At 41.2% G+C, this 27,700-nt stretch overlaps 1 protein-coding gene and 1 long non-coding RNA gene across 3 annotated transcripts in view; both read right to left on the bottom strand.

Annotated features, from left to right (window-relative positions):
• The window catches only part of LOC124161858 (ubiquitin-like protein 3), a 596,237-nt gene that overhangs the window by 300,735 nt on the left and 267,802 nt on the right, over positions 1–27,700 (bottom strand). The window lies entirely within an intron of this gene.
• Positions 4,808–27,700, bottom strand: part of LOC124161860 — a 58,375-nt gene continuing 35,482 nt past the window's right edge. Inside the window, exon 3 of the long non-coding RNA XR_006865416.1 lies at positions 4,808–4,866. This is a non-coding gene — a long non-coding RNA (uncharacterized LOC124161860). The remainder of the gene's footprint in view (positions 4,867–27,700) is intronic.

Consider the following 27,700-nt stretch of genomic DNA (forward strand, 5'->3'; position numbering starts at 1 on the left):
AGGAAGACGACTCCGACACGGACCAGAGACAGGACGGTCGCATGATCCGCCAAATAATGCAATGGAGGTGATCGAGCAGAAAACGTCACTAGTTACTAAGGACATGAAACTGAACACTAAAAATAAAGAGACAATAAGCGCTCAAAGGGAATCACAGAACAAAAATTAAACGGTATGAAACGACATTGTATGCATCGTAAAAATAATTGAAGTGGTACATGAAAATAAAAATTACACAATACCAACTAAAGGTGAGGTTATGACAAGATGCCTACGTACCTATGCTAGCATATAATAATAAGTAACGAATGCACCAACAAAGTAGAGTGAAGAATTAACAGATTGCGCGATCGCCCGCCAAACGCCGACCATTAAAATGCAAAATATAACAAAAGAAAAATGAACTTCGAAAAGGCCGAAACCAAGAGAGGGCCGAGACGGAGCATAAGGCATTAGGAAGGAGGACAAGAAGGTGTAATACTAGAGAGTTACCCTATTTTTAAATTGACCCTATTTGTAAAATAACAACCTCTAATAATAACAGCACCTAGGATAAGTAAACATGATATAACTATATAATTCACTCATTACTTATAATGGGTTTTCAGCGAATCCACCAAGAGAAGACAATTTTAATAGCTTTGTACACCTTATTTCACAAGGAAATTCGAAAGAAAGTTTCCTAAGGAGTCGACGGAATCGAACGCAGCAATGGTAGCGGCCTTTTCAGAACTATAGTCCCCGACGAACATCGGATGGGATCTCGCCGGCTCTGGGCGAGGCTGGAGAAGCGTAGGCGGAGAGGGTAGTCAGGCCATTTGGGGGAGGAGCGGTAAGCTAGATTGGAAAAGCTCGCGAGGAGAAAAGGCAAGGTTTAATGAGACGGCTGGCGGCTACAGATGATACGAAGAGGGAAGGAAGAAGACGGAATACTGCAGAGAGAAGATATTAGGAGAAACCATAATGTGGAAGCCAGTAATGATGAGAAAGAATAAGACGGACACGCACATGCACCACAAAAAAAAATCATGTGATGTACTTCCTTAACCCGCTGATCCAAATTTTAACAATGTAATATAGCGGACCACTCTTAAAATTTATTATTACACATATCTACTGCCATTTATTACCTTTCTGAAATTATTACCGATTTCATTTCTCGCATGATTAACAGGTGCATCGAACGATAGCCATGGATGTTAACGTTGAACTATGGACTTTGACAGTCAAAAGTTATCCATTTCTTCGGCAACTCTCTTTCCAATAAACATTATTTTACCATTGAATATCTAAATGTAAAGTTGCTAACGCTAGGTGCCGCCCATTCAAAATGAATACAAAAACCATGAATGATGTTATCGACCAGATGAATCATCGAATTGCCTCCGTAATAATTATGACAATTTTCTTCAGTTAAATCTGTGATAATTTCCAAGCTTACCGTACTCCACTGGAAAGAGGTGATGACAAAATAATTGGGTAAAATTTGCGAAAATTCCACAGGGAAAAATCATTCGCCTTAACCGGAATATTCGAAACAGGATTCCCAATTTCCGGTCGAGAGCTATTGTCAGTCAATCTACCGAATCGTCATTCCCCTACGTGGAAAGTTTTGCACAATTCCGTTACGTTATCACCGTGGCTAGTCCCGGTACGCTCACATTGGGTAAAAGATGAGGCATCATACATATACTAGTGAGTCTAATGTGGAACCTAGCGATTTACAGCGCGTGTGCGTGTGCTCAGAGGTAACAGTGCGATAAATGACCGGAGGCGTCCGACAAGTGGGTTCGGGGAGGAATGGGCAAGGTATAAGCGAAGCGAAGACGAAAAGGAACGAGGAAGTGATAGACATGGCGGGCGAGGAGAAGAATCTGCTAGAGGAGATAATGATGAGACGAGGCTTTGGGTGGAGCGGGTAATATGTTGGGAAGGAACGCTAAAAGCCTAGTTAGAGAGAACAATGTTTGGTGAGCGGGTAGGGAGAGGAAAAGAACAGGATTTACAGACAAAATTAAATGGAATACGACTTTATGAGAACTGAAGAGGTAAGTCCTATTTGGGAGGGAGAAAAGGCTAGGGTAATTCAAAAAATTATTTTATTTTTATTTATTTAATAAAATGGTACAAATTCATCAAGACTGCCGCTTTAAAGTGCAGTTACGGCATAAAAATTAAACACATAAGTTAATTGCAATTAAAATTCAAAAGCAACTAAAAAAGACAACAAACCTATTACAGCGGCAACGGCCATAGTATTTACCGAGTTATATAGTCATTAGCGTTAAATGAGATCATGCCAAGTGAGAAAAAATTGTAATTGATAACGAGAGCGAAAGAAGGAAACAATAATAGGACTGTCAAAAAGGGCAATTAAGGACATTTTAAATGAATTTAATGACTGATTAAAGTCGGATACGGGAGAGACTGGGTAGGGATAACAAAAAAAACATAGAATGCAGACAAAATTATAATAGGAGAGAATTAAAATTATCATTCTATAATAATCCCTTAGAATACTCCAATAATTTCAACAAATAGTTCAACTATTCCACGTTACTTTCAAAGCCTATTCTATTTCCTACGCTAATTTTAGGATTGAGGTAAGAAGAAAATTTCGTCTACTATGGGGGAAAGTAAGCAGGGGAGGACCGAGTACGAGTAGAGGTTGGGATAGAGAGCGAAGGGATAGGGAAGGGGCAGCAAAGGAAGAGAATGAGACAAGACAGATCGAGGAAAGCTCCTGCTCCACAGCTACCCCCGACACACTTGCTCAAACAAATGAAAGAGGAAGTGCGGACGGTCGAGAAATGGACCGAAACCCTGCAAGACGTATTAAAGAGATCGCTCAACTGATTACGGTGAACAAGGAGCTCCTTAAACTTCCATTCTCCGAGCTCCTCCCCTTTCTACCTTCCCCAGGCAGATGAATTAGGTCGCGGACATGAAAACAAAGTGCTCGACGATGCTCCTCTTAATTCCGTGAAGCCGGGCAACCGGAGGAAGACGTCGGCGATGCTGGGTTACTCTAAGCTTCGACAGACTGGAGAGCGGGAGGTGGTAGGCGACATCTCTGGTACCATTCTGTGGAACTGTTCCATCGTGTCGCCATTAATTAGAGGTAGCGCGACAGGTTAAGTGGGTTTGGAAGCAAGCAGCTCTACACGTAGGCACGCTTTAGAGTTCCAGTCATATATCTATGCTCGGGATGAGAAAAATGCCGGTAATCGGTGGCGCCGAATAGGAATTTTTGCCGATCCAGCTGTACCAATGAGCAATTAGCGAACCTAATCATAGAAATAACAACAAGTATTTCCATGACACCGGAATATTTTTATGCAGAAGGGAGTCTCGTTTCATTGCCGTTCGGGTAAAGATGCACAAAAATGTTTCAAAAAACGCCCTGAACAAATTTGGTAGTATGACATGAACTGGGCAATTAATTTAGTGCCTGCGATAAAAAAGCGTTCTCAAGCAGTCATCTCGGCCTTCGATAACCAAACATTCACCATCGCGATCTCTAGATGGAGATGTGAAGTAAATATACAAGAATAGAGTGCTATGGAGAAAACTGAGTTGTATTTCACATTTATAGCCACTGGCACTACCTCAGTGGAGACTATTCACCAGATCTGGATACGTAAAAATAATATCTAAGCTTTATTCCAAATAACAATCCTCGAATAATATTACACTTGCGCACATCATACCCGAATGATCAACGTATAAAAGAAATTTAATACGGATAAAAATGGAAGTAACATTTTCCTGTCCCTACATTAATATTCATGCCATGTAAGCATTCTAAGGGAAGTGATGCAAATGGTATTTGCAAGCGCAAAAATATTAGCTAAAGGCATACCAATGGACACGTGAGATTATTCCTAATGATGTATGCATGCGATAGATACCCGGATTATTTGATCAAAATCCTCAGGATCATACCATTTCTGTGTAAATTATCCAACTCAATAGTATCATGCCAACGAATGCCTTTTATCATACAGAAAAGCTTATTAAATTTAAACTCCCTGAAATGAAAGCTATGGCGGATTTCATGGCAAAAATTATTCCATGGTGTTTGGTATCTACCATAATGAAATATTAAAACGGATTCAACACCCCATATACTTGCGCAGAATAAGCCAGCTGAGCATTATATTAGCTTTAATGGAGATGAAAGTGCAAGTGAAATCCGCTCAGTTTTGCAGCAACTGATAAACCGTCCGAAATACCCTTTGTACCGCACAAGAAATACTATAATATATATTCCAGGAATTAACGTACTGAAGCTTTTCCATTGCATTAATTAGATAAATTACGTTTCGCTTTCGAAGTATGAATGATTAAATATACAGAAAGAACAAAGATAATTCGTCATTTTGTTTTAAGTTCCAGCCACTCAAAAACTTTAAACAGATCATTTTTTTCCAACATACGAAATGAAGCTTTTCCCGAACTCTTCCTTAAAATTAAGTAACATCAAAGAGCTTCCTGAGTTAGAGTTGGACCTCGTTTTTAATCAATCATGAATTAGATTCAACGCAAATAACAGGTTTTATTCACTTGGCCGACTAAAAAACAGAGTCTAAAAGCAACCAAAATAATTTGGACATCATACACTCATAACTCATTAATTAAAATCATTTATTTTTCATACAATCAAGCTTGTACCGGCTATGATAATCATATTAAAGCCACTACAAGGATAACCACAAACCAAATTTCTCCCAATTGAAAACTAACAAAGTGGGCACGTGGTCATAATATCACGTGCGTAATATCTATGGACAATTAGAAATGCAGCACTTACACTCACATTTGGCGATTTCCAATACAACAGCGGTAGAAGAAAACCAAACTCACCTGAAAACAGAGAAAAGAATTATCAATTTACCAGTTCACGCAATTATGAATGTAAATAAAAATAAATATAATATACATAATAAATAACATGGAAAGAATAGCGGATATCAGAATTGAGACGAACACTACGTAAAACGAATTCAACGAATGTTGACCAATGATGATGAATTACGAATGACCCCTCATATGTTGATAAAATAAAACCGTAATATTTCGCAAAAAAATTAATTACCGACTTTGCATAATTATATACGTCAACGTGAGCTTCAACGCCATTTGACACTGAAACAGCACTACGGCAATTTCCGCATTGCAAGACATTTTTCCTACCGATAACACCAAAAAGGTCGAAAATCAGTCCAAATGGTATGAACTTAAAAGTAAATCTCAACACTAAGCCATCCCTCTTTTTCGCGAGGAAGCTTATTCGCGGGTGATTTAAAACCAAACCAATACAAATACGTCAACTTAAAACTAACAAAGCGGGCACACGGTTACGATGCCAAGAGTGTTACTGCGTAAAACCAATCCAAGGATTGTTCACCTATGATGACGAATGACGAACACCTAGAACCCTTTTCCTTCTTTTTATTTCAAAATGCTTTTTGAAGAGGAGGCTGAATACTAGCCAATACGCTATCTCAATTTCACTCCTTTAGAATAAATCAAGCCCGGCGTGTTACGAGAGCAGGGCATCTATCACCGGAGAGTAAAAAATGAACTTCCTTGGCCCGTCTACTGGTGAACTTCCCGGGATTCCGGGAGCAGGGCAAAACATTTCCATTTTGCATTGCCATCAGTCACACGGTGTTGAATAGAGAGCCATCTCGTTTCCGGGAACCTTGCAACAGATGACGAGTGCCATTCACCGAGCACCATTTGTCACCAACTCGGCCGCTGTAAATATTCGAAGCGACCACTGTGGGTGGGGGCGGACCCACGGAACAAACATCGCACCGGGGTCGCAAGGACAAGGTTTCTAATTGATGGTTCCCGGAATCGAGGAAGAAATAAAAATCGCATGTCGACGCGAAAAACATTCCCACTTTTTCATAATTGCTGCCTTCCACGAGCGGCTGGACGTGAAATTAGAGCAAATGTGGTACAGAAACTGTTTTCCTTCCCGTTAGCCTATTACCGAGGTCCAGGGTTTCAACATGGTCAAACGAGAGGAAATAAATTCTTAACTACTTCAGGGGGCCGCTACAGTTAAATGTATTATTTCCTCACGGATTTTAGTCGTGGAATACCATAAGGAGTTTTAGAAAAATCTTCTCGGGATACCGCGCGGGTTAGATTATTTAAGAGAGTTTGCTTTTTTTACATCGAAGATTAAAAATGGCCTCTTTATAATTACAATTACAGGTATGATACACCGTTGTATCACAGAATCTAACAGAAAAAAATCACTTTTTAGGGATTAAATGGAGTAAATAACGTAAATCTACCGATATATTTTAGCTACAAGGTAAATAATTACTGTACAAAGATTTCGGCCAGAAATAGGCCATTTATGGAAAACTACACGCAGCCATTCCCAAACATTCCACCTCCACTTTTAGCTTTACGCAGTTTCCGGCGAGTAAAAATTCATACTGTTTGTCATTCATTCACACAGAGATTTCCGCCAAAATTAAGACCTAAGAAAACACAACGATATTTTATAAAAATATCCTGAGAGTTGTCAATGGACTCATCTCCCAAACATACATGCTAAATTGAAAAAAAATGGATGAGTGGATATTGAAAAATAAAATGACTTGTGTATTTATTTTTTCTCAATAGACACCCCTCCAGATAAATAGATGGCGAATCATCGAATAACTAAACACATGAACGGAGATCGACGATTTCAAGTAACACTACCATCCCATCATCACGAATATAACACAAAATTACCCTGACCTCTCTATACTGCGAACGAAGGGGGCACTTGAGTGAGAGTAGGTGGACGTCACGGATTTCGCAATCGGTGGAAAATCTTTGGTTAAACCTAGTTTTCAGGACAAAAGCGAGAAGCCGAAAATGCAATTGCCTACACACCTACCCCGCACATGATTTACGCTACTGGGCGAGAGTCAACGACCTTACCTTAACAAGGTTTCTTGCTTCATATACACCAGCAAGAACATCACGATACCCTGAAAATTTACCTCAAAATCTGGCCAAGACAGGAAAGGGGAAGGTGGCGGGAGGGAGAGAAAGGGGGGGGAGCCGCCGATGAAGCGCGTATGGTTCCTAATTTCGCCAGCAGGGAAGAAGAGAACGCAGAACCCCCTTTGCGAATGAATCCCGTTTGAGGCAATTCCGCCCGGCACCATTCGACGCTCAAAAGCGCCATCCTAACCCGCCTCTCCCCGCTTCCAATTCGAACACCCCTTTCACATTCGCTGCCGATCTCTGACGCGGGAAAACGCGGAGGACGGGAGAGAAAGGCGGGAATACCGAGGGCGAGAAATTATCCACACCCCCCCTTTCTCCACCTCCCCCCGCGTACCGCGAAATGAACTTCGCGCGCACAATCAAAATCCCGGAGCGCGGAGATGTGGAAGAGGTGAGGGTTGTACAAGCGGGAGAACGTATCAAAAACACCTTCATTGCCCGTCAACGCCAGGGCGTCGCGGAGATAATTGAGATTCCCATGAGCCTTTGACGAGTCAATTTCGGGTGGGAAAATAAAAAGAGTTGGGATAGTAATTCTGCTGCCGATTGCAGATTTGACAGAGAAAAAAATAGACATAAAAGCCCGGGCTGAGCCAAAATAAAAATGAAAACTCTCGCGTAGCATTGATTTCGATCGTTGAGGGAAAGGTGATGACACTTGAGGGAACCATTGGCCCTATATATGGCGATTCCCGAAATATAACCACAAATTAATGCAAGACGTAAATTATTGAAGTGCTCTTTCGGCCAATCATACTTATGTCTCAGCAAAAGGCTTACCATGGAGAAGAACATACTATTAGTGGGAGATATGACGTACAAGTACAATAAATTCCCCGTCAATGTTCCTAAAGGAATTCGTTGCAGTAACGTAAACATGAGTGTATAGTTGCCTCCATATGGCAATAGGCAGGAGACGAAATTGGTTTGAATTCCATTTCTAAAGAATGATTAGGCCCTGTGTGATTCCATTTCTGTGTAAGTTTAACCAACGATGTATGCCCTCAACAGAAGATTTCACAAGGTCACCATTTAGGTTAATCTCGTATCGATATTTACAGCACTGTAAGCGTCAACTCTTTTAATGACTATTTTCGAAGTATCTCATATTATAACAAGAATGGGAATTTAAAAGTTTGTGCTTCATTCTTTACTTCAGAATCAAAGGTTAGAGAGAATTTGGAGAAAGAAGACAGTGGCAAGAAATTAAAAGAACGTATAATTGATGACCGTAGAAAATAAGAGATAACAGCCTGGGAGACCGTGATTAAGAGGATTGAAAGAAAACGGGGGTTACAAGTCCACTTATGATCATTATCGCGGGATAATCGCAAATTATAACACGGACTTTATTGCGGATTTTCACGCACAGCAAGAGAAAAAATACGGGAATGCGGGAAATGCAAGTGAGTACCCAAGTAAATAGGTTCTGAAGTGAAGATTAAAGCACAAAAAATTTGATAACAAATCGCCCCGATATACTTTCAATTCTACTTTTATTCCAAGTATATTGGATGAGACCGTCTAAGAGGCGTAAGACATGAGAAAATCCATTCATGTTCACATATCGATGTAAAATCGGATGAGACGAGACTTCATGAACTAAACAAGAGACACAGCAAAGACGGATGATATACGCCAAAGGCAAAACGCAGAATCTCAGGAAAGATGATAACTACAACTTCACGAGCCAACAGAACCAATATTCGCCAGATCCTTAGGGTTCTTCCCGTCTTCGCACTCGCCCCGAGGGAAATTCATACCGCTATCTCAAACAGATTTACAAGCCTTAAAAACATCGTTCCTGGAACTATCCGAGTTTTCGAAAAAAAAATATGGGAGTCGAATCGGTTATGAACACTCGAATGGAGAAAAATCAGAAAGACGCAATCCGAAGTTCTGAGAAGCAGATCTAATCCTCTGTTCCGTAAGTATAAAAAAGGGAAAGACTAGCATTAGATGCAGACGCCACCTTCAAAGCGCGCGGCAAATCCAAAAGAGAGCGTATCGAGAAATCCTTTCATCCGCGAAAAACTGCTACTTTGATTTGTAACGAATTAGGCCGCAAATTGTTACAATTCAAAGCGTGGAGACTTTTTTAATGAAATCTCAAATGTCGGGTAACATTTTCTCCGGAAAAAATTCACCTTTGATCCTAAAGGAGTCATCCAAAAGATACAGATGGAGGTGGGATTTTCGAAACTGCTACATTAAGTGTTATACAGGGTGTCCTGTCAATCAAATCAGAATAATTCATGCATAACTTCCGGTTTCCCAGGGAAATTTTACATAATTCCATGTTCGATATTCGAATGCGCTTACTGCCGGTTTTGTTACATCCCAGAATTACGGCTCAATTCAACTCGCGAAAACCACACGGCAAGAGACCCCGGAGCAAGAAGGTGGCCCATACCGTGTCCGTTTACGGTGGCCGGCTGCAAGAAACGGATGACCCCACTCCGCTGATCTAAGGGATAAGTTCCAATTAGGCGGGGGCGGAGGGAGGGAGGGAGTGGTCAAAGAAACAATCCAAAAAGGAAGGGGGGAGAGAGATAAGAAGCAAAGAAAGCAATAACAGGGAGTGGGAGGGAATAAAAGGCTGCCAACCGTCCCGACTAATTCCCTCCCCCTCCTTGGTTCCTTTCGAGAGTTCAAACAAGGCCCAGCCAATTTGGGCGATCCTGCCGCCCACCAGCGTTTCCGCCCACCGGGACACGTGGACTCTACAAAGACAGCCGCGGAGGATTCACACTTGGAAAGACTCCTTCCTTCGAGAAGAGCGGCCATGAGAAAGGAGGAAAAAGCCATCCAGAGGACGCATAGGGAGAGGCAGTCAACTTCTCCAGAGAACCGAATCTCAAACCTGAATTCTCCATGTTATCCACAGAGTAATTATAAACAAGAGCGAATTTAGGCTTCTGCACATGCGACCAAGATTGAAATTGTAAAATTTGAGATCACGCTACGACCCGCATTCACTGATTCCAGTGATAGTGTTTTTTAAACTGTCGTAGTCGTTCATTATGATTGGAAATTTCATTTATTATACAGTATATACAAGTAGGAGAAGTATCAGCGCTATGATAAAATCAATTGTTAAGTATTTCATATGCAAACTTCTTCCACTTCAAACTAATCAGACATGCGCAATGAAACCGTAAGGATGCGGGAGAATTGTTTTAATAGGGTGGGATTCCAAGTCTGAACTTGTGCTGATAAGATCGAGACTCCCAAAACGGAGCACCTCTACTAGGTGTTCTGCTCCTATTTACACCTGAAAACCGTTGTTACGTCACCACTGGTACTTGTTAATACCAGTTTACTGTTACATTAAAATGCAGACGAGTCTGTAACAATACTTTCGTCGATCAGAACATTAAGCAACTCTCTTGCTGTAGCCGGGAGAAATTTTAAAGAGACCGGAGATAACATAAACCAAACCTACGGATGTATTAAAAGTTTAAGTTTGGCTAAAGGTAAAGTTTAAGTTTGGCAACCTAAATACATCATCAGGCATATTAAATGATTCCAACTGAAATTAAATCGTCTTTAGGTCAATGAAAAATGTCAACCAAGAAAACTAAAGGAAAAAATGACTTTTTTATATATCTGATTGCATGTGATGAGTAAAATACCTCAGGTTAAATTATTTACGCACTTCGGTGTAAAAAAATCAACAACCTCACCCAGGCAGAGAAATATGATTAATATAAGACACGGTCTCAGTCGTTATTTTGTGAAATCGCTTCATTATAAAATAAAACAAAGTTATTTTATTTTATAAATATCATTAATTAATGTCTCAAAACAATAGTCCATCGGAGCTCATCGCAACAATCATTATCATTAATTATCATCCATGACTCCGTCCTGTGCCCAGGAAGGCGGATTAGGATCTTCCCGAGGGAGGGGTATGAGATTAGGAGCCACTTTCCCGCGTAATTGGGGACCATTTCGGACTGGCTAGTTCTTCCTCCCGGCCAGAAAGGTATCGGATATCCCTGAGGGGAATGAGAGACAAGGAACTACTTACCAAGAAAATAAACTGCCGAGAATTTACGATTCCTTTGATGTTTTATAACGCTAAGTGCAGTAACGTAAAAATACAACAATTGTTGATGCAGGTCTCAACGCCTGTGCAGGACAATAATTATAACGCCGCGAAGTCGTTGTGCCTTGAGATAGTTTATTACAATTTAAGAACAAATTTGGTTGCTAATACAAATGAACATGTGAGACCGTTCTGGTCCCTTTCACGACTCGCTTCACGACTGCTGAGGTCTCGTCGCTCCCATAGATGAACGATCTATGGTCGCTCCGCACACATCCCTCCGCGAACCCCCGGCAGCGCCACGCCTCGTCTCCCCGGCGAACCACGACGGCGGGAGTATGAAAGGCCAACAACAATTATCTAAATATTTTAGCCAAATTTTGAATTAACTTCGGCGTAAATTCAGACGCACATAGTTATTTTATAAGGTAAGAAAAATAGGCAAATAAAATACTATACGGGCGAATGAAATGCCCTGACAGCTTTCTTCAACCTTCATACACACTCGGATAAGTTAATTCGATCCAAAAAAGAGAAAAACCGAATGTTCGATTACCGATGGAGATAAGGAGAAAGAAAGTAGCGAGAAATAAGGTATTTCGTAAAAATGTCCAATAAGCTATTGGCATCTATGCACATCGTTTCCGTAAATGAGGCCAGTAAAATAGTTAAGCATTATTAATCAGAAACCTTTTGAAGTATTAGCTATAAGGGAATTTTAAAAATTCCTTTACATATAACTAATAGCTTAGCATATAACTTATTACCTTAGGAGATACTGATTCCCCTTAGAAATCAGTCATTGTGGATAACATTTTAACAGACGCAGCGCGATTTGCAAAATTATTTGCGACCTCATCACAAGTGACTCTGCTCCACTTCTGAAAAATTTAGACGGATAAAATAAAACTTCCTCCCTTCCCCGCTAGGGTAGCTTAAACAGATTTTTCTAGGAAGAACTCTATGAAAAGAAGGAAAAAAAAATTGGAAGGTCTCTTTTGTTCGGCCTCGCCAACCACACATAGCTAGGAATATATACAAAATATACAAAACATCTACGAAATACACAAGTTTTAGGTAAAAGAGGGAGAGGAAGGAAGAAAATAGGATTTTAGATTGAATGAAAGGGAGTAGGCCTTAGATTGAAAAGAGGAAGGGGAAGAGCTAAGAGGAAAAGTGGCTCCTAATCTCTTACCCCTTCCTCGGGAAGCTCCTAATCCGCCTTCTTGGGCACAGGACGGAGACATGGATGTTAATTAATGATAATGATACTTGCGATAAGCTCCGATGGACTATTGTTTCGAGACCTTAATTAATAACATTTCTCTGCCTGGGTGAGGTAGTTGATTTTTTTACTCCGAGTGATTGTAGGAAGGGGAGGCTCCCAGAATGCTTGTAAAGTACTCCATGGAAACCTCCCTTGATCGCTAGAATATTTAAATAATAAACTTCCCACCGTTCGGTACTATTGCCTCCCTGCTCCTCTTATCAGTATACTGGCAGGCCACCCGCCGTTTCTCGGGAAGGATGAGATGAGAAAGGGATTCGCCAGAAAAGTGGGAAACTTGGAACTTGAAATTCACGGTCACACGGCTAGATTTACAGGTAAAGGAACAAATAATGATGGTCTACACATGTAACAGCAAACATGGAGAAAACGATTTCTTATACCAAAAGCGTCGCGTGAACGCAAACCCCGACAAAAGGGTTTGCACCGAGAAGATTAGTAATAGCAATAGTATAAGTAATGGTGTAGAATACTTTGAGCTACGCTTTGCCGTTAATCATGTCAATAGGTGTGCCTACCCGGCAGGATGTCTTTCCAAAGAAATTGCATTACGTGACGTAACAAACGGTTATGAGAAAACGACGCAAAAGACGCGTCGGACACAACCAGAAGTAGCACTACGGGCTTTGGAGCATGAGATGCAACTACGTACAAACTTTGGTAGCAATCTGTGACGCCGTAATGAAATGCATAGCGGACAGACAAACAGACATCCTCTTTTATAAATACAGATAGGGCGCAAACCACCTTCCATACACCCTGTGACGAAAACAATGATTAAAAGGAGGGATGGGAGAGGGAAAAAAAACGTTGGCTTCGGGAGGTGCACAGCCCGCTGCCTCTGAAAAGCACGCCTCGCCGCTTCGCGGGCACCCGCTAATGCTCACTTTCACCCGATCCATCCATCTCCTTCCATGCCCTCCCACCAACTCAACTCCGCATAGCTTAACGAGGCAGCATCACTATCCCCATCGCACCGTCTTCTTTCCAAACGAATTACTCGCATAAAGCCTTAGACACAATCTCGAAGTACTCGGGGCCCATAGAGTAGACCCCCATTCACCTCAAATTGGGAGAATATTGGCTTATCATTTTCTCAGATGTAAAATTTCATAGTCCCTAAATATTTTAAAGAAAAATCGTTAAAATTAAGCAAACAATATGTCATGAAAAATACTAAACACAATCGATTGAAAGAGTGTAATATGACTCCTTGGCGTAACTCGGCACATCATGAACCACACTGATACATAAAATATTCCACGAAAAATAATTCAAGCAATGCATTAATCGTAATACAGATACTAAACAGATATTAGAGGACTTGAAGCAATTTAAAAGCCTCTCGATAGCCACAGCTGCGTCCTTTACCACTCGCTACTGCCAAAGGTCACCAACTACATAGTTAAACAACTGTAAACTATCGTGAATGAGGAAATGCGTTCACTCCTCGGCTGGCCCCTCGGCGAGCGCGGAGGAATGCCTCCACGATGCACCAGATCCACACACACATTCCAACCTACATTCTCCGCGACGGCCTCACCACATCTCACCACCCAAATCCTCCCACCTTCCACCAGAACTTTCAAACGATACTTGGAAACATCGCTTGGATTTGCGGTTCTCAAACGGTGGAGCGCCGAACTCTAGGGATACGAAAATGGTTAGCGGCTTTTGGGAAAATAAGTACTCCTATACGCGAACTTACACGCGAGAAAAACCCGCAGAGGGGTACAATTTCGATTAGGGTTACGAATGAGACTTCGAGTATTTAGCCTGTGATTCCGGATCTACATTCGCACAATACTTGTCTTGCATAGTTCAACCATAGCCACAACAACCTCCTCTTTTCCAACCATTGTAATATATGTATCTTCATAAATTATGTCTCTCCATAATATCGACCGCTAGGAGCGAATTTTTATCGCCCCGTAAACTAAAGCTCGTTTCTGCACTAAATAGGGGTACACCTCTTTTTAAGCCAGCGTTCACACTCTTTATGATATTTTGCTTGGCACCAAGCTAACTTTACTGATTATTTACTTTATAAACTAGGGTTAACTAGTTGTGTACTCCTATTTAGTGCATAAAGGTAGGCAGTTAACGAGGCGATAAGAATTCACTCCATACAGTCGATAAGAATGGAGCGTCGCGTCGTGGCTCATAATGACGAATCGCCCCCTTCATGTCTGTCAACGCATCACCGCCCATAACCATTTCCTAGCGGACATTTTTCCTGCACTGGGGATATTCCACTAAAGACATGCTTATTTAACCAAAAAACGTATATATTGTTCATACATACATATTGGGTGAGTTCAGCTTTTGCATTAGATTCCATCACAAACTACATATTTATGATCAACAATGTTAAATTCATTTATTACCAATATCTATATTTCCTCACACGCTCAGCAGCATAAAAGTACGCTTGCTAACTTAATTCACATCCAACGCATTACAGAATGTATGACTATGCCGTTAGGATACGTAATTTCTCCCCAAGTTACAATAAAATGAGCAGAGGTAAATCTTTATGGCGATACAATGCCCCGACAGCGATTCAATACGCGATATTTAACGCTCCCGCATCGCCGGACTCCAATCCGAAGGCTTAATTCCATCAAAGCGAAAACACATTTTTTCTGTGCACACTCACAGGTCGACGGCTCTGTTCCGACCGCGTTGAAGAGGGGGGAGGGAAGGGGTTATGAGATTGGGATTGCTAAAGGGTTTTTCACGCCCGGGGTGTGGGGACGAGGGAGTTAAGGCGGGAGCAGCAATTTTGGGAATTTCACGTACCGATGACCCTGCATCCGCATCAACGGACTCGCGTCGCATCGGGGTGTGTATGGCAGGGAGTGAGGGCACGGATAGACGGAATAAAAAGGGCTGAGAAATCCTCGTTTGTGGACGAGGTGTGGAGTGTATTTAAAAGGAAGGGTTGCGACGGGAACGTAACTAAAAGGATTGCTGCAAGGGGTTAAGAGTGCGGCGGGACAAGGGGACCGACGGAATGGATGGAGGCATTAATCAAGCCAAATGAGAGGACGTGGGTAAACGCGAGGGGGGCAAACAATGAAGCAAAAAAGCACTCAGGACCGAAATCGTCCAAAAATTCGTGGGCCAAGAAAACACACTCGGGGATACGTGGATGGAACACCATTGATGCAAACAAACAGCTAAAGCTAAAGCTTGGGACTCGCAGTACGCTTCGATGGCAAACTAACGACATTCGCTCATATTGAGCTAAGAAAAGCAAAGATGGCGAAATTCATTCATATCCACACAAAAAAATACCTCGAATGATTTAGAGACTTTATCCAGTTTTAAAGTAAAGGATTGGATACTACCAATGTCAGAATTTTGAGTTACTAACAAGGGTACACCAATAGATAATGAGATACACTCTTATAAAACAGCCACCAGTAAACCTTTACGCCCAGAATCATTCTCTAATTTCCAAATTACAGATACTGTGAATTGCAGTAAATAAAAATAATTTTGCATACACCATGAACAATAAGAAGATTGATGGGGCAAGCCAAAAAAATATTTACAAAACCGATGATTCATTAAATACTTACCTTCTAACTAATATAAAAAAATTTAATACTCCAAACCGCTATTTTATCAAAGTATTTTACCGATTAAAGAAGGCAAACATGGAACATTTGAGGATTAGCCCGGCCAACCTCCGTACTAATTTTAACCTGAGGTTTTCCATTTACATTAAATACTATTCCCTTTTACTCTCTACCTACGCAACCTTGCGAACACCTTTTACCTTGGGTCACACATTCATTGCTCTCGATGATTTACAATACCACATTATTTTAGTCTTCTGGTGATTAATATTCATGCCATAGTCCTAGTATCGTTTATTAAATGCATCAACCAATGACTACAACCTTTCAGCTCCACAACAACTACCAACAAAGAATTTTAAAGACAACAGTGTACACCTAAGGAATGACCCCGCAAGCTGCCGTCGCCGTCAGCAGACGAATCCTCAATAAAAGTAACAGAAGCAGGCGAAAAATAGTGGAATGACATCCTGCGCGTATTAAAAGAATAGAGAGATGGCACTTTTCCAGTTTTTGTATTTGATTATTACCTAACGGTCGAAACGCGTCGTACTCTCCATATACCTGTGGAAAAGTGCCATCTCTCTATTCTTTTAATACGTACAGACGAATCCTCAATGAACAGGACAGAACTGTACCGAAAAACTGAGTAGCTCCAGTGCCTCCGTAAAATAATAAATTCCTCCTGTTTGCAACTGTGCAAAGCGTTTCCTATGACTACGCAAAACGAAACCTTCTAGCACCGCCCCTCAGCCCAGCTCTTGAAAGGACTACCCCAACGACCACGGCACACGTTTCAAAACCATGGATCCGTCCGATCTCCCCGCTTAGGGCGCCGAATTGGCCCTCACGAACCGAGAGATGAGACCAGGGCCGAGAGGAGCCTTGTTTATGTGCGCGCCGGGACCCCGGGCTCCGGACACATTCCATTACCCTGATTTGAAATACGAGTCGGTCGCTGCTCGCAGCCGCGACAGATACATAGGCCCGGGGTCCTGGCCTCATCCGCCGGAAGCCCTGAGGAATGAAATATATCCACACGCACACACATAAACGCCAGCAAGATATAGGCGAACTACCCAGGGACAGCACGGGGCATCACACGTCTCGAGATAAAAAAAGGCATATAAGCGACCCCAATCCCTGCGGCACGCAACTTTCATCTACCAAATTTACTATATATGCGGTCATATGAAGCAATAGTTTCTTTAACACTGAATTCCGGGGGACACAAAAACCTTTATTAAATCAGAGTCCTTAGAATATTTAAGGATAATTTTACAAGAAAAGCACCTTATAAAACCCTTCACGAGGATCTCGTAGGGTTAACACGAATTCTCCTCCCCCTAGGTGACTAAGATAGTCGAAAAACAAATTTCTGAAATTTAATTTCTCGCGATCACATGATTTTATTTCTTATTTCAATTTGCTTTCGTTTCATTCCTTCCTTTTTAAATATTCACTAAATGATCATTTACAGCTCACATTAATTCATCTAGATGATACAAAGCATAGCAACCACCTTGGTACTTGTCCTGGGTCCTTGGTAACTATACTTGAAGAGGAACATATTACTAGAAGAGTGAAGGTTAAAAGATTCAAGTCCAAACATGTTCAGCCATTTGAGTGGTGACAGTCTACCGGTTAGAGCCCTAGAATATTCCCTAGAGGTATCGGGTTAAAATATGGGGAACACCTCTGCTCAAAATCCGTGCCTTGAGACTCTTCCAATTCTAGAAATTCATGCAAAATCAATAAGGGCCAACGGATACGATCCACCAAACCAAAAATATGAGATTCGTACGTCATTATCATAGAGTGAATAGAGCTCTACCCCCACATATACAATCCACCTTACAGCTGAAACAAACCCATAAGCAGGTGTCAGAGCCTAAGCCTAGGTGACTGCATAGAGGAGGCCCAATTCCATCGAATAGAAGGTTGATTTCTGTGGCCACTCCGGTCGCATTTTAATCAGTTTTCAAAAATGTCCGCGGCTAGGGGATGAGTGCAATGCGTTTTTTTCCCCAATACTTTGTTTTATTATAATAGTAATTACGAGGAACGGCATTGAAAAGCTATGAATTTGATAGATCGCATCATTAAGTATATGAATTCCGATTACCACTCCTAATTATGACTTTTTAATGGATTTAATGAATATAAATGAAATAATGAGTATACATTTCGGTTTACGACCCAAATTATTCCTTATTTCCCCGTAAAACTCAGATCACTGTGCCAGTCAGAGAGTGGGTGACAAAACATTTAGAGGTCGACTTGCGGACCCTCTTTTGTAATATTCGTGGCCTACGCATAGGCTGCGCGAAGAAGACGAGCACCGATGCATTCCATTTCATAAAATATGGAAGTTATCGAAGTGCATAGGATACAAAAAAGGAGTCAGAGAGCGTAATAGGCACTCGTTAAACATAAAGTAACAGCCTCAGATTGCTAAAATAACGAGCAAATGGAAATACATGATAGAAGTAAGGATTAAATGGATTTCAGTCAAATGATACTGTAATGAACCGTAAATTACTTGCGGTAGCAAATCCCTTCGAGTGGAGAGGTGCAAATTATTGAAAGCACAATAAGTTACCTCTACGAAACCGCGACAGAGGTCAACGTTAAATCCGTTCTCTGGTTGAAGTGCTCCAATTTACCACAACCATTACACATTCTAAAGTATTCATCATAGCTCTCCAAAAACGGAGAAAAATGTTACAAAAACTGGAGGACCTGGCGCTTTTGACGTACATTCAATATTTTTCAGTCGCAATTCATAGCATACACTCCTGAAGCCGATGAAAATTACTTCTAAATCGCCTTGGATATATACATTGCCTTGAAAATTGAATTCTCCATTGAATACTCCAGCAGCGCAAGCCTTCACAATACAAGACACCACAGCGCGAAAAAATGGCATATACGCACTGTACATATACGCACTGTATAACCAAGATGGCTGAGCATAAATTATAATATTTAATCAACTTTGATTTTAAAACTTTTCAATGCAAACATTACAGAGCGAAATTCATGGATGTGCTTACAACTACCATTCCCAAACCTCATGTATACGAAAAGAAGTAGCCATCCCTGAATGGGACATAAAATAAGCACACCAAAACCGAACCGGAAAGGATCTCAAGAATGGACAAAAACGCTTTGCCAAACACAAACAAAAACGAATCACAATACTCTAGCCATGGACAAAACTTTCAAATTTGATTACCCGTAATTTTAATTTCATTAGAGCAGATTATCAAACAAGCGGGATGGATTTCAATGAATTCGAAAGCAAGCACAAACACCAACAATGTGAAATCATCATTTTTTGCATTAGATGAATTGAGTTAATTGATAGGGAGAGACCAACGTTCAATGCCTGCGATTCGTCACGTATTACTATGAGGGACAAAAAACAAGCTTTGGATTTCAGATGAAGAAACCTTCCCCCGGACACATGGGTCAAAAAAAGGAAAAAAAAAGAAAAGCAAACGGCGCAGTGGTAACCAAAATCCCCGAATCCCTCCCAACAATCGAAATGCATCATATATTTTCACACCGCAAATCAGTCCCACAAATCCCCGCGGGAGGGCATGAAAATCCAAAATCCATCGAACATATAAAGAGGCGTGGCTGAGAAAAAAAAACTCGATCCGACAACTGCACATCAGTGAACGAAAAAAAATGACTCGGAAGCGCATTTTACCGGAAATTCCGAGCGCTGGATCAAAAATCGACGAGATAGCGAGAGTGGGGTAATCAGACGAGAAAAACTGAACGAAAGAGGATAAACATTTACCCTTCAACGTGAAAGGGCAACGCAGGAAGGAAAACAGAACCATGTTGTCATTGCGCTTTTTGTTTGTCATTACAAGTGACCAACCGGTTAAGGTAAGTTCATATAGAACAAGTTAGCAAATATTATTGCTCATGCCACAGGAACAGAGTTTTATGACGAGCGCCATAATACTATGATCCTAATTCTAACCGTACTCCGAATTTTTTTTTAACGTATTTTCACCAAATTCAACAACTCTGTTCCCTAGTCCACTCTCTTTCGCTTGTCACAATTCTTTTCAACACGAGCAAATTTGTTTCCTAAGTTTCATTATGCATTCATCCACATTTAGCGTAATTTTTTAAAAAAGAAGATGATTTACATACTAGGGTATGCCCATAAAAAATACGGTACAGAAGTACGGCTGAGATATTAATCAAATTATAACCACGGACTCGGCAGGGGAGAACCTTTACTGAATCACCCGAAAATGCTAATTTATTGTGAGATTACCACAGAGGAAAAATCATTAGCTTTGACTGGTATTCGAACTCGAATCTCTCGAATTCGACGAAGGCTACTATCTACTCCCTTGACATAGTTTTGTTATCTTTAGAAGACAACACGGTTTTATGCTACCAAACATACAATGTCACATGGCAGTATACATATTTGTGCGAATAGTCCTACAGACCCGAGGCTAAAGCCATATACAGGGTTCTAATCCCGGTCAAGATATAATTTTTACACAGCGGAATTTTCGCACCCCACAGCTGCGATGTCCTAATTTAAAGGACTTAGTTATCATAGATTCTATTCCAACAAAAAATGGGTACGCAGACCATTGATTTAATGCCCATACGCATAAGACCGACGTTCCTTGATTCCTTTGCTTACATTTGCTGTTCTTTCTTTGCACATTCACCATCTTCTCCTCTAACATTGAATTTAATATCCCTACATCGGTATCGAATAAAAAAAAGCGTAAGTACCATAAGTACACCCTTACATCACACCTCGTACCTCCTCTTCTTTTAAAACTTATCATGAATTATACAAGAAAAAAGCCGCTAGATTAAGAAAAAATACCATACTAAACCACATCATACGGAATGTATAGGTTGGACCCAGAGAAAAGACAATCGAGATTTCTACCAGTCCTATAAGTGAGTATGGATAAGATTTTGCGGGAGCGATAGACGGAAAGCAAAAAGAACGAGGTAGGTAATGTTCGAGATGGGGAAGAAAAAGAAGGCACTGACAAAAAAGATGAAGAAGGGTTAGATAGGAACAGGCTCTGAAAGCATGATGACAGAGAAAAATGAGGGTAGATGGTAAGGTACGAGAGAAATTGGAAAGGTAAAATGACTGAGATCAACTCATCGAAAGACTTGGAAAATCTACATACGATGATCGTAAAAACGGTATGAATAGGAGTATAACATGGAAAACGAATTGTCTCAGGATTGGAAGGAGGCGACATTCTATCTATTCCAAAAATTGCATCGAACAGGGGTGAGTACGGCCTAAGAAGTGCTAAACACAGGCCAATAATCAGTTCACCAGAGCGGCCATCCATGTTACCTCCTTGACGTGGATTCTAGAGCTTTGACGATATAATACAATAGACTCTCCATCGAACCACCCTAATCCACCTGCTTAAAAGGATGCAACAATCTAAGTAGAAGATACATGAAGGCAATGACTGGGGGCAGTACCAATTATAGACTTCGAATCCGATTTGGGAGTATATTCGAGTTATTATACAGACACCTAAGTAATGTGATCATCGGTATGATATCAGACAAACATTTAGTTCATGCGGCTTCAAAGGACTCATTCCTGGCGATGTTACCATTGATAAAATGTTTCACCAGAGATAACGAAATTGGATCTTAATGGACAGTCCTGTAGAAGGTACTGTAAGGTCAACCACTTTTTGAACTAGAAGCACTAAAAGAAAATCATTCCACGATGAATTAAAGCACATTAACCATGCATAGTCTATAATCATATCTATCAGTTGCTATGAAATCACAACTGTTTATGGTAGATTACAAGGCGATTAATCTCAGGACACACACGAATTAAGCTATTTAAGACGGAAAATTAATTTAATCGCTTTATTTATCCTCAATTTACATATATATTTTGAAGTAACAGCAAAAAAAGAGCAGACCTATCTCTCTATACGATTTTGGCTTATTACGCACCCACACAATGCATAATTCTTTTAAGCGTCGATGAATAAAAGTCGTATTAAAACAGAAAGAGCGATACAACCGCGTCGGGAGGCAGAAGATTAAAACAAAAAAAGCATCTTGCGCGCTTTACCCAAAATCGTACAGCGACGCTGCACAATACGGACGCGGTGTCGCATCCAAGTGGTACGGGTGACGTAAAAACTCTCTCCATACAAAGCTCGTCTCCCTCCTCTTCTCTCTCTCTCTCTCTCTGTCACCCAGTCACAGGGAGGCAGGAAACAATACAACGAACTGCAAGAGAAGAGAAGGGGCAGCTCGAGTGGCGTGGCAGAAAGTCAGGACTCGACGCGGAGAGAGAGAGGGAAAAAATACACCAAGGGAGCCATTCTCTTCCATTCACTTGCTAAACCTCCCATCCCCCCTTCGAGGCGAGATCGAAGGAGCCCCTCCTCATTCCCATCCATCTCGAAGCTTCTTCATGGGAAGGAGGTTGAGGGTCTTTCGTAACAGTCTCCCACCCCGCTGTCGAAGTGGCCAGCGCGCATAAAAGGAAATTTTCACCCAGTTCCCTCACGGCTTCACAGCTGGAAGAGGGGAGGACAGAGAAAGAGCACTTTAACCCACCATTATGACAGCCATATTATTTTTTTTCAACAAATATCCTCGCATTGCGGACCTTTTAAGGCGAGAGGGTTAAAGTGTAAGGATTTTATTAGCACATCCATCTCTGACACGGAGGTGGTCCGAAAGGAACAGCGTAGACGGATGGATGGGAAAATATTTGAACACGCCTCTCTTGGTGCTGCCGAGTTGAACGAAGGCTTTGCGAGCTGGAAGCGCTACACAAGTGGGAACTAGTCATCTACGACAATAAGCACGAGGTCTAGGACTGACTCGGCAAATATCTTGCAGCTCTATCAAAGGAATTTGATGAGCTGTGAGAGTTCTGTAGCTATAAAAATATGGAGACGGCAATGCGTTGATCGAAGGAAAATGCGCCTCTTCGCCCGCATTCTTGAGTGTCCTTTCTAACTCTTTTGAAGGCACCATTACTACAGCTCGTGAACATTTTCTTTCAGAAATTATCACTAAGCTAACAATAAGTCGGATGAAAAAAATTGAGCGGAAAGAAACTCTGGAATGAAAATTGCCATCTTTTTTATCAGACAAAGTTTATCATACATTGGTACACAACAAATTAGAGACTTAGATAAAAGGAAAGATGAAAATATATAACAGCTCGAATAGAGAGACTTTTAGCTCCAACAGTGAGGGAAACACGCAGAGGAAAGCCTGAGAACCAGGTGCGTACCTAGACCAACAACTATACTAGGGAAACAGCATTCTCATGACACCGATTCTCAAATAAGTATGAATTGATCGTCATGTTAGGTGACTAGAGGAGTTTGATCGATGAGGCCTACGGCGAATAGAGGGGAGGACGTCAAGAGACGTAGGACGATGAGGGAGGAGAAAAGAGCTTTTAATTAAAATTAAGAGATGTTAAAGAAACAGTGATTGACAATAGTTATTCTTTCAACCTAATGATCCAGTAAGGTCAAATGAAATCGAGCAGGTAATATTGATTATAGATGAACCGTAGGTACTCTTAAATTCAATTAATTTCCCTCGCTGAAAAAACGGCAGATCATCTCATCTATTAATCTAGTTTTCCTCCCCATTATCCTCCGCTTACCAATTATCTTTCCATCTTTTACAGCTTTCAACATGACCTCACTCCTATCGCAATTTTCAGCTATGCCCTCCATCCATTCTAGACCTCGTATATTTCACTGTACTTTTTGATTTATTTCCTCTTTGCCGTTGGAAAATAGAAATGATGTCACGAAACTGACCACCAAGCAAACTCGGCGACATAATTTATGAAGAAGCCGCATAAACAAAGCTCTGACGTGATTTCCCGAGAACCGCGTCGCTCTTAAAGGCCACTTACCGGAGTCGACCCGTAACTGTTGGGAGGTCCTGCCCTCGAAAAAAGCACAGCCACTGACGAACCGTTGAGCGGTGTTCGGCACCCGTAATGCATTTACGAATCAATCACCCATCCGAAATGACTAAAAATCGCGCGAAGCTCTCCTGGCTGACGTCAACCGTCAAACCGGCGAGATTTTGATCACCGCGGGAAATGAGGGAAGGTTTGAGATGCGATGGTGGAACTCACTTTATTCCAGCTGCGATCTCATCAACGGCTCTCCAATTTCTCTCTCACCATTGCGTAATCCCTTTTAAATTCGGCCGAAATAGAACTCGGGACGATTTTCAAACGCACACGGACTAATATCGGGATATAACGGGATTAAGGAGCCAAAAACATTATGGTGGCCTCCCCGTGACCACCAGTGATTGGAAGCGGAAAAATGGACCGATAAGAACATCAAGAAAGTGATGTTGCCGGAAATTTTTTGTACCAGATGAAAAACTGCTAAAATATCGACAATAAACATGGTGAACTTATGGATAATGTAGTTTGAGTGGAATTTTCAAAAGTAATCCGCAGACCACTACATTACAAGCGATTCATCGCCTGATAATGCGGCCTGTAATGGACGCAAAAGCTCGCACGACAAAGCGCAACACGCAGCTGCTTCCTAAAGCCGTAAACAAAAATAATTTGTATATTATGAATACACTAATGGTGGGTAAAAAATCGCAATCAATGCCTTTCGTCTTCTTTGATGAAGAAAACTACCCTATTCTCGGGCGGGTGAGGGAGGCAACGCTTAAACAGGGTATCACATTGAACACTTACATTAAATGTGAAGGAAAATCCGACAGATTAACAGTCACAGAGGGTAAATAAGGGGAATAGGACAAACCACTTTCACGCGTCTCTTCAACATGAGAGGGGGTACACAGTATGGGATGAGAGAGAGGATAGGAGGTAGTACATGAAAGAGAAGTTCACTGGGGTACGTGGAAGGTTCACGGTTGGTTGGGCCCATTTCCGAGTGGGCATCGAATATGAAATTCGACAAACGATTGCCACGAAGCCTTTGATAAACAAGAGATGAGGATATGAAACACATTACCAGGGTCAAACACACACACGGCGATCGACCTAAAGGTTAAATTGATGGAAAAGGGAAGGTTAAAGCTCACTTCAAACTGAGTCCATGGGCACTTAGCGGGCAATTTCAGGATTGAGGTGGGCAGAACAGGGTACCAGGTAACTCCGCCGACTAATCAACGAAGCTAACATATTTTCCCCAAAGTATTCCAGGTTTACACAATTAAACATTTGTTTTATCCGAGTACCACCAAAATTCAGTAAAAAAAACGTTTGTAAATAAATAAGTGATAATGTTGAAGAGTATGTCGAAATAAAAAAATAACACTTAGAAATTAGAAAAACCCTTCCAGTAGAAAAATCAATAAAAACTCATGAAAATGTTGCCAAATCATTATGGCTCACGTTGCTCCCTTAACAGTAAGATAATTGCTCATTGTTCCCACAACGTGTGCGTAGCTGTGTATGGTTCATGATACACTTACATTACTCATTAGATGCCTTAGGCAAAATTGTCTTTTACTTTATAATGAGAATAATTAGAACAATTGAATTTAGCAAAAACAATTGAACGATTGACTTCATAAAGGAACCATCTACGTGAAAAGCACTTAGAACCGATACCTGAATGACTACCATGGGCGACGCACTGTGTTCCACGGGAGGAACATTGATCCTCGTCAAATCCTAAGATTTTCTCAGAGAGAGGGTTGACGCAAACCCAGATCGGTACACACCAATAATTACTTTAGAATGTTGAAAATAACCACAAACAGTCAATTTTAAAAAGAGCATTAACCCATGACTACAGTTCCGAACGCTACAATAATTAGAACAACTGAATTTTACAAAATAACAGAACGATTGACTTCTTTAAGGTAGCCTTAATGTGAAAACACTTAGAACCAATGCCTGAAAGACTGTCATGGGAGAACCATCATGTTCCAGGGAATGAGCATTGATCGTCGTCAGATGCTGCGTCGTTAAAATAAGATTGACAATAAGATGGTTGACGCAAACCCAGATCGGTACGCGCCAATAATGACATTAGAATGCTGAAAAGAACCACGATCAGTAAGTTTTTCAAGGAACAATAACCCATGATTACACTCCCGAACACTACGGATGAGGTACAGCAGGCGAAGGAGACAAATTGTGAGGGTGTAGCCCGATTGGGCGAGAGAAACTTAACGCGGGCAATGGGGTGGAGTGGGGGGGTGGGTTAGGTAAAGGGCAGAGAGGGGTGGGTTGGGGATGAGGGTGGAGTCGGTGGAGTGAGAGCCGAAGGATTTGGGTCGACTCCTCCTCGGTGGAGAAAGGGCAAAATGGGGGAGGAGGAAGTAGAGAGGCTCTTTTTTGTGTGAGACGGGGAAAAACTGCGCATCGGGCAGCGATCGGAATTAAAGGAGAGGCTCTCTTCTCTCTCACGACCGAAAGAAGAACGGTGCAGTGAAAAATTAAATAGGTGAGGAGAAGGGTGGAAAGAATAGCGCGCCGCCGCCCAGAAGGATCGAACCTGGCCCAGAAAAAATAACTACGCCCACTCGGCACTCAGCGGCCAACCCTATTTGAAACATCCCGGGTGCGATGTGGCCACTCAAAAACCGAACTGAAAATCCCCCCACTTATCCAGACTATTTTCTCGATACTATTCCATACTCTTTGATCATGTCTCTTACGCCGAATTTTCATCTTGATGGTGCGATGAAATTCAGAGCAATCTTTAAATTAAACTTAAAAAACGTACAAAACCACGAAGTGAAAATGAATTTTAACAATTGCGGAGCAGTAACTGAATCAAATGTTGGGAATATGAAGTTCGATAAACCTGTTCATAAGAAAATGAAGAAAGCTTGGTGTTTGAATTTCACAGACTATATAATTTCTCCAGTTTTTTATTATTTTCCGAATATACCTTGACTTCACAGGTTTTCGAGAAGATAGGCCAGTTTGTACGGGTGACTCTCGGTATCAACATGACGTGCCGCATTACTAGCAAAATTTATACTAAGCCCATCTACTCCCCGCGGGAGGCTAGATATTTATCGCGGGAGCTAGTAGTGAATCAAATAAATCTATCGTTGAAGCATTATCGAAGCATAAACGACCAAATCGGGAAGAGAATTCTTAAGGTCTAATTGAAAGCGCTCAATACAGATTACACATGAGGAGTAACGTATTCATAAAAATACTACAAATTGGCCCACAGGAAGATTATCACATGAATAATCACGATAATACCTTTTAATAAGAGCATTTTTCCATAACCCCTAATTAGAGCCTTAGTATAAAAAGTTTATCACAGATAATCCATAGCGACCTTAAGGCTTATGAGACCCAACACCCCGTGACCATGAACTTACGATCGTTCCTTGACTATGCCACTGTTTTAAGCTTTAAGGTGGGTTCACATTGAGGTCGAATCAATCTTAGTTCGCCACAGGCACACATGTTTATCGATGGCATGAATAGCGGCCGATTGTGGGATGAGCTAACATATATTCATTCATATTAGATTACTAACGCTTAGGAATATACATAAGTGAAGTAGATAATATGGCTTCTATCAAACTCTGCCATAATCATTGAATATTTCGCTATCTTACATCTGTTGATAACTAAGAGCAATTATATAATTACATAAAATTACGAGTAAAAAAATAATATAAAAAAGGATAGACTATATATTTTTCTCAAATCCAATAATTAGTGTAATGTACTTA

Source organism: Ischnura elegans, chromosome 7 (assembly GCF_921293095.1).
Source record: "Ischnura elegans chromosome 7, ioIscEleg1.1, whole genome shotgun sequence".
NCBI lineage: Eukaryota > Metazoa > Arthropoda > Insecta > Odonata > Coenagrionidae > Ischnura > Ischnura elegans.